Genomic DNA, 14,507 nt, shown 5'->3' with positions numbered 1-14,507 from the left:
AGCAGCGCCCGCCTGCGTCTGTATTCAGCGCGCCCACCGCTCTCCACCAGCGACTCTGACACATGAAAGACGACAGGAAAAAAAGGCCTCTTCATCACCACACTCATCCCTCTGTCCTTCTCCTCCTCTCCCTGCCTCCCTCGCTCCCTCCTTCCCTCCATCTCGCTGCATGCGGCAGAGCGGCAATAAGGAACGCGGGAGTCCTCTCCGTGGTCAAGCGCACGATTAAAAGGCGTTTTTATTATGTCACATTAAATATTTATGCTTTTAATTACATGTGTGAACGCGCCCACCCACCTCCCCTCCTGCACCGAGGCGCCGTTCCGCTCGATTCTCGTTCGACCAGCTGCACACTGGTTTACACACGGCGCTCAAATGATATGTCTTACTTATTTAACATAGAAATTAGGTCGCTCGATGTGAGTGGAGCACCCGACTATTACAGTAATTGTAACAATGCGGTTTTACAATTTTCCGTCATTTTAGTTTGGGGTGGCAATTAAGCTCAATTAATGAGAGAGATGGAAGAAATTTGCCGCTTTTATGGTGCATTTCATCACATGATACATATTATTAATTACACTTATTATTTTTCCCTTTGTTTTGCAGCTCCAGAAGAGGGAGCGAGCGTGCAGGCAGTTCATCCAGGTACGTGATCCGCAGCCGCCATGAACCTCCGGCAGCACGGTTGTTCAGATCACATCAAATGCTTCTGATGCAGCAGAACGGAACACAAAAATAGTTTTAATGCTACAGATGGAAAAAGGCTAATCTGATTTTTTTTTCTTCATAATCTGGGTACAGTGAGCAAGATATTTAATGATCCATTGTAAATTACAGAACCTTAAATAAAGTCATATTGGGCCTGTACCTGCAAGTTGTGTGTTGCCGATGCCACTGAGGCTGGTTTATATGAGCTCCTCGGTAAGAAAATTATATCAGTAAGAATACAATATTGCAGATTCATTATTAATATTGCACCAGCTCATGATGCTATAACAAGGTGCAAAGGGATTATTTTGCAGCCCTAGCATGCGACATTTAAATGAAGGTTTTTTTTAGGGATGAAAACATGAACAAAATGATTATTTTCCTTTCATCTTAGCAAAATTGTCACGTCACCAGGCGCATGTGCTTGTTCAAAAAAGTAAAGGACGAACAAAGATATAGGTATCTATAAACAGTGAAGCCGCGACTTGGACCTAAGCTGCTAGCATGGACCAATCGGGCTCTACTCTGTGGCCACACCAGCCCACCGACCATAAAACCCTGCTGGTGCGGACCGCACCGGGACTTCCCTGAGGCCACACAGCAGTAATTCACGGGGAAGCCTGCGGCCGCACCATCGCACGGACTCGGACAGACAACACACACACCGAACACCATACACCACCGCACACTCACACCATGCACACATTCAGACAGCTAAACAAGACCGAACCCGGAACACTGGTGCAGGCACTCTTTTAAAGGAGGGAATACAGGCATCGGGAAGCGGCGTGGCATGCACTCAGTGCCCTGGAACTGGAAGCCATGCCCTGCTGATGCTGGATGTCGGGAGGATTGTTACAAAAATGTGACATTTTTACAATAAAAGGCCTGCAGCATCCCGGGTTTCTGACCGGCCACTGCCCAGTAGTTGATCTCATTTGCATAAAGTTTTTACTTACGATTTCTGTCAATCCCACAATCCCTTGCCCAGATTTGTCATGGAGCTTCACTATAGGACTTTTTTTTACTGCAGTATAATGCCTCTTTATTGGTTAACCCATGTAGCTCAGGCAACGAGCATGAAGTCACTGGTGTGTGTGGATGCCGTTCTGCTCCAGTCTTGTCTAAGTGTGTGTGTGTGCATGTGTGTACCAAGATGAGATGTGATGGGGAGGGGCCTTCAGAGCTCATCTATGTAAATCCAGTGAGTTTTTCAGACCGTTTCCTGAGGCGGGCAGTTTTGCAATGCGCCAACGCAAAGCAGTTTTTCTCCTGCGAAAGCATCACTGTCAGCACGGCTCAGCAATGTCACAGTGCACAGGGAGGCCACACACATGCACATGTGACTCACACACTTATACACACTGGACGCATGTACGCACACGCACACACATTTATGCAATGCTTGCACATTTTTTGGTTTTTATTATTGGGGGGCAGAGGTTCATAAATGTGTAAGCAGTGTATTACACTCTCCAATTAATCAGCCTCTATTGGCCAGAACTATTTCCAATTTTCCCATTTGGCCAGAGTTCCCCTTAGTAACCCCTTAATAGACTTCTGCTTCAGGGTACTGACTAAACCGCTACACTAGGAGGTATCAGTGATATAAGTGTACATTGATTGGCCAGGACTCGTCTTAAAAAGCTCTTTACACATATACTTACAGACATGCTCACAAGTGGGACATCTGACCCACTTATGTCACTAGACAGTACAAGTGGTGCAAATGCAAACAGTTAATGTACTCTAGGGGGAGCTCCCTGTGTCACCGGTTCCTGTAACTAGCCCATGGGTCGGCGACCCTTTAATGTGGACCCAGTTTCCATAAAAGAAAAAGCACCAGGAGCCACAAATACTTTTTGACATATAAAATGAAGGTAACACTGCATATATTATTTTAAAAACTAGACTAGTGTGTTGCTTGTGAAATTTTATTTATACAAAGATAATATTTCGTGTTGATTGCACGTGTGCGGATGGGTTTGGTGAACACTGCCAGAATTGCATTTTTTTTTTTTTGCGTGACTAATTGATAACTTACTTATCAACTTAAACATGTGGACATTAAATATTGTAAACAACTGTTTTCTCACCCCAAGAGGCGTCAGATTTTGAAACGAATTTCATTTGTAATTGAACGATCTGATTAACAGCTCTGGTGGGGGTGGCAAGGCAAGGTGGCAGGCATTATAGGCATATAGAGCATTTGTGACATATTTTGAGCGACAAAAAGATCATAATGATCTTCAAATTTCGCATTGTAAGGATGAAAGAGCTGTGGGTTGCTAACCCCTTTACTGGAACATGGGGCACAGGGTGGTGCCCACACATTACATTTATGGCATTTATCAGACGCCCTGATCCAGAGCAACTTACAATCAGTAGTTACAGGGACAGTCCCCCTGGAGACACTCAGGGTTAAATGTCTTGCAAGTGGGGTTTGAACCTGTGACTTTGTGGCCTTATGGTTCATAGGCAAGTGTCTAACCCACTAGGCTACTAACACCCCAGGGCACCACCACACACACACACACACACACACTCACTGCACATGCCTTTGGGTGGTGGGATGAAATGTGGACACACAGGGAGACCAACTTTACACACGCAAAGTCAAACTCGCAACCTTGGAGGTGTGAGGCCACAACACTAACCGCCACCGTGTGGCCTGCCCATCTGAACACGATCACTGTAATACACACACGTCAGCACCTGGCAGTAATAACCATTGCCTTGACACACAGTCAAACACGCAAAGTGCATGCTGTGTATGTGTGGGGTTCAATAACAGCAGACACACACACACACAGATACACACACTCATACATGTCATCTACAATACGAGGCACTCTGTGGCGATAAAGACAGGAAGTGTGTGCTTTCTAATTATTACTTTTAATCAAGCATTCTTCATTAGGTCACAAATGAGCTGGTCTAAACATAAAAAAAACCTGATAATAATAATAATACTTTCACCACACCCCAAACCGGTGCCGGCTGGCCCGTCTGATTAGACCCGCATCCTCTGTGTGCTCATTAATTATCTTTCAGCTTAATTACTGGATTAGACCATCAGGCAAGTTCAGTGTAATCATTAATTCCGTGGTTTCTCATTTTGTTTTAATATTATTTGGACACACACCCAGAGAGAGAGAGCGGGAGCGGGAGTGGGAGCGAGCAAGAAGCATATTTGAAGAACAGCTGTGATTGAAGAATATCGGAAATGATTAGCATGCGCGGCCGCAGTCTCCCGGAGTCAGACATGTTTTCCTCGCGGGGTAATGAGGAATGCTGCAGGACGGGGGAGAAACAGACACCGAGCCCAATTTCCCGTTGTTAGGTGGACTACTGATTTATAGACTGGAGCGCTGCTCTGAGATCAGCGGGCTCGATAGCCGATGCGAATTTGATGTTGGGACGTGTGGCTTATTGATCCAAAATCGATGGCTTGTTGCTGATGCATCTCCAGGGGGGCTGGATGCACGGCGCTGTAAAAGCCTTTAATCACCATTAGATCTCCGTGCACGCCACCCGCACTTTATTACACACTTGCATGCTCTTCCGTATGCACATACATGTGCATGCTCACACACACACACACACACACTCACACACGGTGCATACAGTATAAACTGGGACAGATGCAACGACACACACCTTTTGGAAAACATACTGAGAGGATGATGTTGCGCAATGTGGACACACACACACACAGTCCAACTCAGAACTCAGAAGCTCTGTACACTGCACAGTGAGTGTTCCTGCACGAGTGCACTAGCCTGCTGTAGCCTTTACGCTGAATTAGCCACTCAGCTTCAAAGCACTTCTGTTCTGCTCCATTTAGCAGTCTATATGTGTGCCTGTGTGTGTGCCTGTATGTGTGTGTGTGTGTGTATCTATGTGATTAAGATTATGTGTTTACACTTAAATATCAGTGAAATGCTTCCCTGATGTGTGTGTCTGATGGACAAAAAAAATAAAATCTGCAGGAACGGGTCCTCACATCAGCATCAGTATAGCGTATGATTGGCTGGTTTTTATGGACGCGGTGCTGCAGCAGGTTTTTTTTTTTTTTTTTTGCCACCGATGCCGCTCTAAACAGGAGCGTTATATATGGAGCATTCGAGTCATATGAGTGTAATCACAGGGGCGTGTTCTGCGGGTGCCACCACGCTCTCTCTCTCTCTCACTCTCTCTCTCCTCGCCACGGCAAGTGGAGCAGAATGATCCGGCTCAGAGCGCCGAGCGGAGCCTGCGGAGTGAAAAATGACAAAAGCACCCGCTTAAACCCCCTCCTCTCCCAGTGGAGGGCAGGGAAAGACTACACCACGGCAAAGGAGTTTAGAATAACAGGGCGGTCAGGTCAGGGGCGTGGTGTAGCGTGACAGAGTGACAGGGCTGGTGTGGATGTGATTGTTTTGGCACTTCACATTTTTTTAATTTTAGCATTTTTATTTTTTGTCTGCCTTTGTGTACATGATTTTTCCAGAGCTTGTTAAATGTGGAAACCAGCATAACCTGCTAAAATTGTCTTAAAAGACCCTCGAAGATGAACTGTTGCAATTTTGTCTGATCAGAGGTGAACGGCCGTTTTGCTTGTGGCTTGGAGGGTAAATTATTCACGAGTTTTTATGTGTTCATTAAAAATAAAGGCTATATGTTGCTGGCGATATTACAAATGGAATAAAGGGGAGCGGGAATATTACACTCGCATTAAAAAATATTAATCCAGCCAGGTCAGGCTTGTATGGTAGATTAGCCTCCTCTCCGTTCTGTGTTCGTGTGTGTGCGTGTGTGTGAGACCTCCTGTGTAACAGTGAGTGATGAGAGAGAGCTGATGTCAGTCAATGTCACCGGCATCAATAACAGCGTATCCTTTCATTCTGCCCCCTCAATCCCTGAGGATTCGCAGGGTTGAGTTTGTGTGTTTTCTATGTGTGTGTGTGTGTGGTGTGTGTGTGTGTGTGCGTGTGCGTGCATGGTCCCTGTGGGACTCTAGGCCTTCAGTACGGGCCTGTGTGTTTTATCACTGCATCCAGGCAGGTGACAGATTTATACCAGGGCCGGGGGACGTGGAAAAATGGATTATAAGAAAGACATGGGGGTCTGTGGGGACTTGCTCTGCACCAGGGAAACAAGGTCACATGACAACATGCTGATTTTTCCTCATATCTTATGTTTGAGGTGGGGGGGGTAAAAAACACACAGATTGGCTTTCTCTTGTCTGGGAATTGACAGTAGGCAAACACAGGGACTGTCCTCTGAGAACGTCCTCTAGGTGACCAGGAGTGGAAAAGGTTTGTTTGGGAGCCAGGAGAGACTTTAGCATCAGTTTAACATTGATCTCAGTGGCAGGTTAGGGGGTTAAACAACGCTATTGATGACACTAAATGAAATAGCAGAATTAAGGGTCCCACAGAAGCAAACAAACAGTAATACAGCCACAGTCCATTGTGTGTACAGTTTTGCAGAACTGTTGAGATAGAACGCCTAAAGCAGGGTTAACCCACTCCACTTAACATAATTCACTATTCCCATACTGTAGAGCTGCACCATTTTTTATTTAATGTTTTTTTTTAGATCAGATTCCCTCTGCATATACATAATTAACCAGATATAATATGCATTACATATCCACATACCCATATATTGTACAGATTTATTTGCTGTGAAATCGTAATTCTTTAGCCTTTTCTATAAAAGGAGAATATTTGACATATAGCATAACTCAGTAAAAGAGTACCTTATAAAAGAGGTAACCTTATAAACCATTTTTATTCCTGCCAACTTTACCAGACTGGTGCTGTAGCACTGAAACAGAGTTGCCCTTTTTCAGGGATGCTTTTTAAATTTTTTTATTAACATTGAGCTCCACGGCTGACCGTCACCGTTGTCTTTGAACCCAAAACATTTCCTCTGCTGGGATTTATGCGCAGATTCACTGAGGGGTAAACGTTGCTGCCGATCTTCACTCATACAGAAGTGAGACACAAATCAAGGGTCCTTCTTAGTGGTGGTAGGGGCAGTGGTGGCCTAGCGGTTAAGGAAGCGGCCCTGTAATCAGAAGGTTGCCGGTTCGAATCCCGATCTGCCAAGGTGCCACTGAGGTGCCACTGAGCAAAGCACCGTCCCCACACACTGCTCCCCGGGCGCCTGTCATGGCTGCCCACTGCTCACTCAGGGTGATGGGTTAAATGCAGAGGACAAATTTCACTATGTGCATCGTGTGCTGTGCTGCTGTGTATCACATATGACAATCACTTCACTTAACTTAACTAATTTCCCTGTCTTACAGGTCAGACTGCTGTCTGATAATGTGTGAACTACAAACTTTAATTACAATAATATTACCAACATATTATAAGACCCATGACTGTATATCCTTCTTAAAGGTCCCATTACATGACAATTTTACTTTGTGAGATTATTTGACATTAATATGTGTTCCCCTAGTCTGTCTATGATCATGCAGTGTCTATCAATGGCGATATGTATAAAGAATGCTTCAGAGGGCGGCAGCTCAGATGGTCAGATCTGGAATTTGTCCCCTTATGTCGTCATCAGGGGAAAAGTTACCTCCCGTTTTTCATGCTTTGTTCACCCAGAGGATTTAGCACTAAAGAAATAACTCCACTGACCATCATGACTTGGAAGCAAGCGAAGCAATGTAGTTGCTCACTGATTGGCTATAAAAATGAGCACAAATGTTTGTTTTTTTTTTTTGGGGTTAATTTTTTTTTTCCCGAAAAAAACACAGTCATGACCTCCTGTCTGCGCCAAACATTGTGGTTGGTGATTGCTGTCATTTCCGCAAATGCCTTCTCACTTCTATAAACCGCTCTCGTCCTCGTCCTCCTCCTTAGCATTTAAAGGTATACACACCAAAACGCCGTGCCCTGGGGAAATATTATTGTGAGGCTGGCCAAAAGTGGCTGTAATTCTACTGAAAATTCAAGACTGAATTTCAGAAAGAGTCTTCAGAAGACCAGTATTAGAAGACCACTAAGACCGAAGAAAAAAAAAAAGGGGGGGGGGTCATAATAGGGGACCTTTAAAATGTCTTCTATTGTTTTCATCCAAGAATATTGCTTGGGTGAGTCTGATACATACACTCCACAGTGAAGTGACTGAAATGACTGCTGCTTTTGACATCGAGAGTTAAGCACAGCTCAGTTGTGCTGAGCTTCATTTCCATTCATTCAATTAAGTCAACAGGTTATAGGGAAATTCATTACTGCAGCAGAAGATTATGGGGGATTTTCAATTAGCCCAACCCAATTCCAATCGATCCCTTTAACGGAAGCAGAATTGAGCCCAGTTCTTGTCTTCTGACGATGGGTTTATGTCTTCCCTCACCTTTTTCTGAATATATTTGCCTCTCTCTCCTGTCTGTCTCTCTGTTTGGGCACTTTTTCTAAACGATGCTACGAGCTAAGTGTGGGGGTTGCTTTCTAGTGTGAGGTCAAAGGTGTCCACAGCATTTATAGACAAATCAAGAAAGAAACATGATTGTTAATGATGCTTGTACATGTGATGTATTGATAGCTGCAGGTTTAAATCATCCAAAATAATGAAGAAGCATAATATAAGCACTCCTGCCTTTTTAAACTCTACTTAAAACATCATTAAAGATAATTAAAATGACAAACAATAACACAGCAAGAAGCATGGTTATGTTCCCAAATATATATGAAGCTGTTCTTGTCTCTTCCGGGGGCTAATCATGGCCTGTGTGTCTTTGAACTGACTATATTGGGCTTTATTGGCATGACCGTTTTACATGCCTTTCAAAGAGCAGGATTGTGAGCAGCGGGCAGCCATGAAAGGTGCTTGGGGAGCAGTGTGTGGCGACGGTACCTTGCTCAAGGGAACCTCAGCGGCACCTTGGTGGTTCAGAATTTGAATCCACCACCTTTCTGATTATAAGTCCACTTCCTCGCATGCTAGGCAGTCCGCTCATCACCCACAATGATGTAAGATTTTCTTTCTGAACCCACTCCTGACTCACCATTCCTCCCTCTGTAGGCCATGGTGAACACCGTGAACAACCTGCTCCAGCCACAGGCTCAGCCAGCCTGGAGGAAACTGGCCACGGCAGAGCAGCTGCGCTCGGCCACCCTGCTGCTGGACACGGTGGAGTCTGGGGCCTTCATGCTGGCAGACAACCTGCTGAAGACCGATACGGTGCAGGAGGGCGCCGACAACATTCGTGAGTTTGCATATCGCAAACATGCACAAACACATAAAAATAAACATATGCATTCTAACACACACACACACACAAACATGCGGGTGAGAATAGAGCAGCATGACTGATAACTATTTAGCAAGAGCCCTCATCTGCACATTAGGATTCAGCAGAGAGCCGCAGCTCAATACAGTATACAATATTAAGTGACAATACAGCCACCGCTATGGAAAAACAAACCTTCATGAAATTTAGATCAGGGCGTCGGCGTGCACCGTGCATCCTCTAGAGTTCCACAACGTATGTTCTAACAGATATACTGTTACGTATACTGTTATGCATGAAAATAAAGCTATTGTTTGTATTATTTGTATTCTCCTATTCATTTAAAATAATTATAAGTCATGTTGTTTTTAATATTTATGTATATATATATTACACACACAGTATGTGTGTGTGTGTATGTATATATATATATATATTATATATATATATATATGTGTGTGTGTGTATTGTGTGTATGTGTGCGTGTGTGTGTGTGTATATATATATATATATGTGTGTGTGTATATATATATATATAGAGAGAGAAAGAGCAATAGAACAAAAAGAAATTAGCTCGTGTGCCAGAGTGGTTGAAGGATTTCCGTTTGTTGGGGGAAACAAACTGAGATGGAAAGATACATTATTATGATAAATGATCTGTTCTGTGGACGCGCGTACGAGAAATAAATCTGCTTTTGCACTTTATAGTTATGACATCGTTGTGATGCCGTACTGTCACTGTCCTGGATTCTGATTGAAAATCCTTTCCAGACCCCAGCAGCCAATCAGTGAAGGAGCCGATCGTTAATTTGGTCGTTCGGACTCTGTGCTCTAGATTCAGCCGCTCGGGTGGTCTGCTGGAACAGCAGTGTGTGGGCCGCCGGCCCCCGGAGGGGGCTGAGGGACGGGAGCCTCGCTGACGGCTGCAGGCTCCACTGGGTGGCCTGCTGGCTTCGGGAGGAAGTCGTATTTGCCGCTCTCGCTTACGCACACTCCCTGCTATTCAGCTTAGGGGGCAAGGCGTGTGCTGAAGAAAGAGAGAGCCGAGAGAGGGAGCGCAAGAGTGCAAAGTAGTTTCAGGACAAAGGGAGAAGGAGAGCAGAAATGAAGGAACGAGGGGAGATGGAACGCGTGTGTGTGCAGCGTTTGATTCGACTGTGATCTCACTCCAGACGAGGAGCGAGGATGTGGGGGCTGCAGCACTGAGCCCTAATGGAGGCTGATGCTCAGTAAAGTGTGAAACATCAAATCAAAGGGCTGCGAATAATGAAAAAGCCTGCAGATCCACGACCAGCGGGCAGAGGGAGGGAAGGAGGGAGACCTACTGATTGCTGGTTTGGCAGGGAAGAGATCTGGGACGTTAGACACGGGGAGACGGAGACAGGAAGTATGATGAAGAGAGATTCAGTAAGACAGGATGAGAGATGCGGAGAGAAGCTCATCTTTGGGGAATTCTGCTGCCGTGGATTTGGTGGTAGAGCAGTGCTAATCAAAAATGTCTCCGCTAACAACTATAAATGCACATACGCGATTGGACTGACCCCAAATAACAATGCTCCAGATTTGCGTTGTCGTTCTGTTATGCTCTGTGGTTTGCGAGCATTTTCTGTTTAACTGGTCCAACCCATTAACTTCTGTGATGTCACTAGCCATAAAAAGAGCGATTTTCCCACACTTGACCCGTCTTCGGCTCTGTTGCAATTTTAGTTTGTCCATCTTTCAGTGAAGGGTCATTGAAGAGCAATGGATTTTATACTTTCATGAGACTTTTATATTCTGGTGGGAGTGGCATCTTCCAAGATGGTGACGCCACCATCCACAGGACACATGTGACACTGAGTGGCTGATGAGTATGAAAATATGACCTTCAGTCTCAACGTCTCAACTTAACAGCACACATGTGGGAAATTGTGGAGCAGCGTCTTCAGAATACCAAAAGGAGGGAAGAAGAATGCTGCCCATCCCTCCATCCACTTTCTAGTGGAGTAACTGAGGCTGGAGAACCTGTAATGATTTAATAATTATGTTGGTTTATCCTTTGATCTGACACAGCTATAGATTTACAGGAGAAAGGAGAGAATGTGAACAGTAGAGGTTACCTTTGTGTTCAAGAACCCCTGATAACTAGTCTGTTCTGCTCCAGCTATTTCGTCAGGCATGAAGAAGGATTTTTATTGTCTCTGGCAAACAATTTATCCCCGCATAACAGGACTCAAGGCCAACTCACATGCATCTTGTTAAAGAAAAGAAGGAAAGCCCCTTAAAGCCATTTGTGTGTGTACATATGAATGTCTTTTTTTTCCCTTCATTGCACAATTTTTCCACAAAGTGTCTTCCTTCATCACACAACCTTGACATTCTTACTTTGACTCGAGTTTTCACATCCTTAAACCACAGCGTTGCTTTGTGTAGAGACCGAATCAACTGATTGGTGGATGGATTCAGCACTGATTCGTCCTCTGGGGGTCATCTGCCAGCCCCCCTGGAGGGATGTGTGTTGTGTGGTTTGATTATGCCAGTCACATATACTCAGGACAATAGGAATAATCTGGAAACAAAATTGAAAGGACATCTCTTTTTTTCCAGTTTTTGTGTAAATGCCCCATATATTAGATTTATCCACCATTCTCAGTAAAATAAAAGGAATTCACGTGATTTCTGCCTTTCTGTTCTTCTCTTGTTTCTCGTTGTCGATACAATAAAATGCGCTATTGTGAGCCCAGACCTGCCGTTCTTTCAGAAGGTTACTATGGTTACATAGATTAGCTTTCTGCCTTATGGCGGCACATTAATTCAGATAGATGATTAAACGTAACTGGCACTGCACATTTTTTACACACACCTATCCAGATTGAGTGTCTGTTTTATTAGATTTTTATACATTTGTGATCAAACATAATTGAAGATTTCAATCCAAAATATTTTCATTCATAATAATTATTCCATTATTTTCGGCTGGACAAAGCAAAAATTTCCATTATGCAACTTTGTACATTACCTGTATGGTAATTTTATGTTAGAACACAATCGCCTTTGTCTTATTCGCACAGTTATGATAAGTACCTAAACGATTATGATTCCAGTCTTACCTGCAATTATAAATGTGGAAGTGGAGGTGAGGAGGGTTTCTGTTTTTTACTGTGATTTTTGCTGAGGCATTTTAGATTTAGTGAAAGGCTGCATGAGTGTGTGCACAATGGCGGATTTGCCTTTGCTGATCACGATACTCCCACAAAGGGGACACATTTCTGTTGGGAATGAAAGACACACTGCCTGCCCATACCGTTGCTTGGTCAAATGTATTACATGTGCTGAGCTGCAATTGCATAGAACATAGGACGGTGGAATTCTGACATCTCCGAGGTCGGTTCCGATCAGAACCTATTCATATTCCATGAGGAACATATTCCATGAGCGGCCACAGAAATAGACTTTAATTTGCTGGAGTGGCCTCTCTGCTTCTTCCAGATATGTTTTCCAGAGTTGTTATCCAACTTCTGGGATCAGTCATGTTCCCGACTGTGAGGCACGATCGTTCGTTAAGACTTAATTTTAAAAGTGTGTGTTGGTTTTTTTTTGTTTCTTGGTTTTTTGATCTTAAATCATGCCTCAGAGCTAATCTCGCGCACAAAATCTCTCTGATTATCCCCTTATTCAGAGATGCCTCCTCTTCCTTCCTCAGCTTTTTTTTTTTTTTTAATTCCTGCTCTCCTCCTCCTCCTCGCCCCTCCCCCGCTCTGATGCTCCAAGCTCTTTTTCAGTCGCCTCAATAGCAAGATATCTAAAATAAAACAGCAAGAGACTTCGCTAAGAACACACCAGGAATACAGTGCGTGTGTGTGTGCGAGTGTTGGGGGGGGTACAGTCATTGTCTTGTTTGTGCTACAAGACAACGCAGTGGAGATGTAAATATATCCGTTTGATGGGATAATGCAGAATCAGTACAGAGCCCAGATTATAATGACTGCGATGTTTCCCGTTTAAAAAAGAGTGTTTGTAGAGACGGGATTCAGCTAATTAGGTTAAGCGCAGCGTGAACATTCCTGCTGCTTCCCCGCGTACGCGCGTGTGCCTGCGATGCAAGAGTGTGTGTGTGTGTGTGCCTCTAAAAGAGTTTTTTATGTGTGCATATGCAATTCCTTCTGTGTGTGTGTGATGCATATGCATACGGTATGCATCAAATATGTCTCTCTCCATCCCTCTCTATCTCTCTCTGCCTCCGTCTCTCTCCTCTCCCTCATGAGGAGCTGAACTCCATCTTTTGATGTAGCTGTTTGTGCCGGTCTGTGCTTTAATGTGCAGATGCTTCTTATTTCACAGCGATACTTTACTGTATTATATATAACAGAGCCACACACCACACACACACACAAACACGCAGACAGGGCTCTCCAGTCCCTTTCTCGCACAGATGTGAGGCTGCTATCTCATGTGGCCCAGCCTCATCCCTCCGCCTCCTCCACCTCCTTTCACACATCTCTCCTTTCAACCTCTCCGAGCCTCTGTTGGGGTGGGGTCTGCCCGACTGCCTCAGCATGTGGGAAACATGCATCAAATCAAAGATTAGCTGAAGCATGGCGTCTGACCCCTTCTTTCTCTTGATTATTCAATTAGTTAGTTGGGTGGCATTGCAGTAATACAATATTTACTGAATGGCATTTATCTAGATAGAATCATTATATAAGGTGCTATAAATATGACTTCTCAATAGGATGAGGCAGCCTACTATAATTACCGTGGGGCAGTGGCATATTGGATAATGTATGTATGCAATAGCCAGACTGGGCACTTGGGTAAAACAATAAAAATACATGTAAATTTATGCGGGGAACTTTCCAATTAGTGACAGGAAATAGTTTTTTTTTTTGACATGTTGTCAAACCCTTAAAACCTCCCGAACTTAACACAGCATTGACGACGGAAGGAACACCGTAGGAGTGTCTCTCCGTCCCTGTGGTGCACAAGCGAGCGATGCTCTCCGAGCACAGAGAGAGGAAGAGAGTTAATTTAAAACATTAAAGATGGGCCGCCACGCTGAAATCATATCTTTGTGCATGAGATAGCCCATCGCAGGTCTAATTACTCTCCAATTAGGATACTTTATCTAATACATTAAACCTCAATTGCTGCATTTCACATAACAAACCTCGGAATCTGTGAAGTACAGGAAAAGCCCGCAGTAAATTATCTATTTGTCACTGAAAAGGCGCCCTGAAGATATAAAATAATGAATCTGGTATCAGCAGCCACACAGGGAATGTGATTTAGAGGACACACTCTGTTGGGATACGTGTGAATCATTAGCGTATATTTGTTATTTTATCTTTAATCCGAGATTTAAGGCAGGTTGGCCGTGCCGCTCGAGCATGGCCTCACGTTTGTGTGCATTTGCGTTGACGTTTCCATGTACGTGTCTGTGTTTGTGCAGAGCTGGAGGTGGCTCGACTCAGTACAGATGGGAATTTGGCGGACCTGACGTTCCCCCAGTCCGAGCTCCATGGCAACTCCATCCACCTCTCGGCGAACACTCTGAAGCAACACGGGAGGAACGGTATGGATG

The 14,507-nt window shown here is 44.3% G+C and overlaps 1 pseudogene; it reads left to right on the top strand.

Moving 5' to 3' along the window:
• Positions 1–613: 613 nt before the first annotated feature.
• The window catches only part of LOC114788405 (adhesion G protein-coupled receptor L3-like), a 41,078-nt pseudogene continuing 27,184 nt past the window's right edge, over positions 614–14,507 (top strand).

Source organism: Denticeps clupeoides, chromosome 4 (genome assembly GCF_900700375.1).
Source record: "Denticeps clupeoides chromosome 4, fDenClu1.1, whole genome shotgun sequence".
NCBI lineage: Eukaryota > Metazoa > Chordata > Actinopteri > Clupeiformes > Denticipitidae > Denticeps > Denticeps clupeoides.
This window is presented reverse-complemented; position numbering and strand designations above follow the sequence as displayed.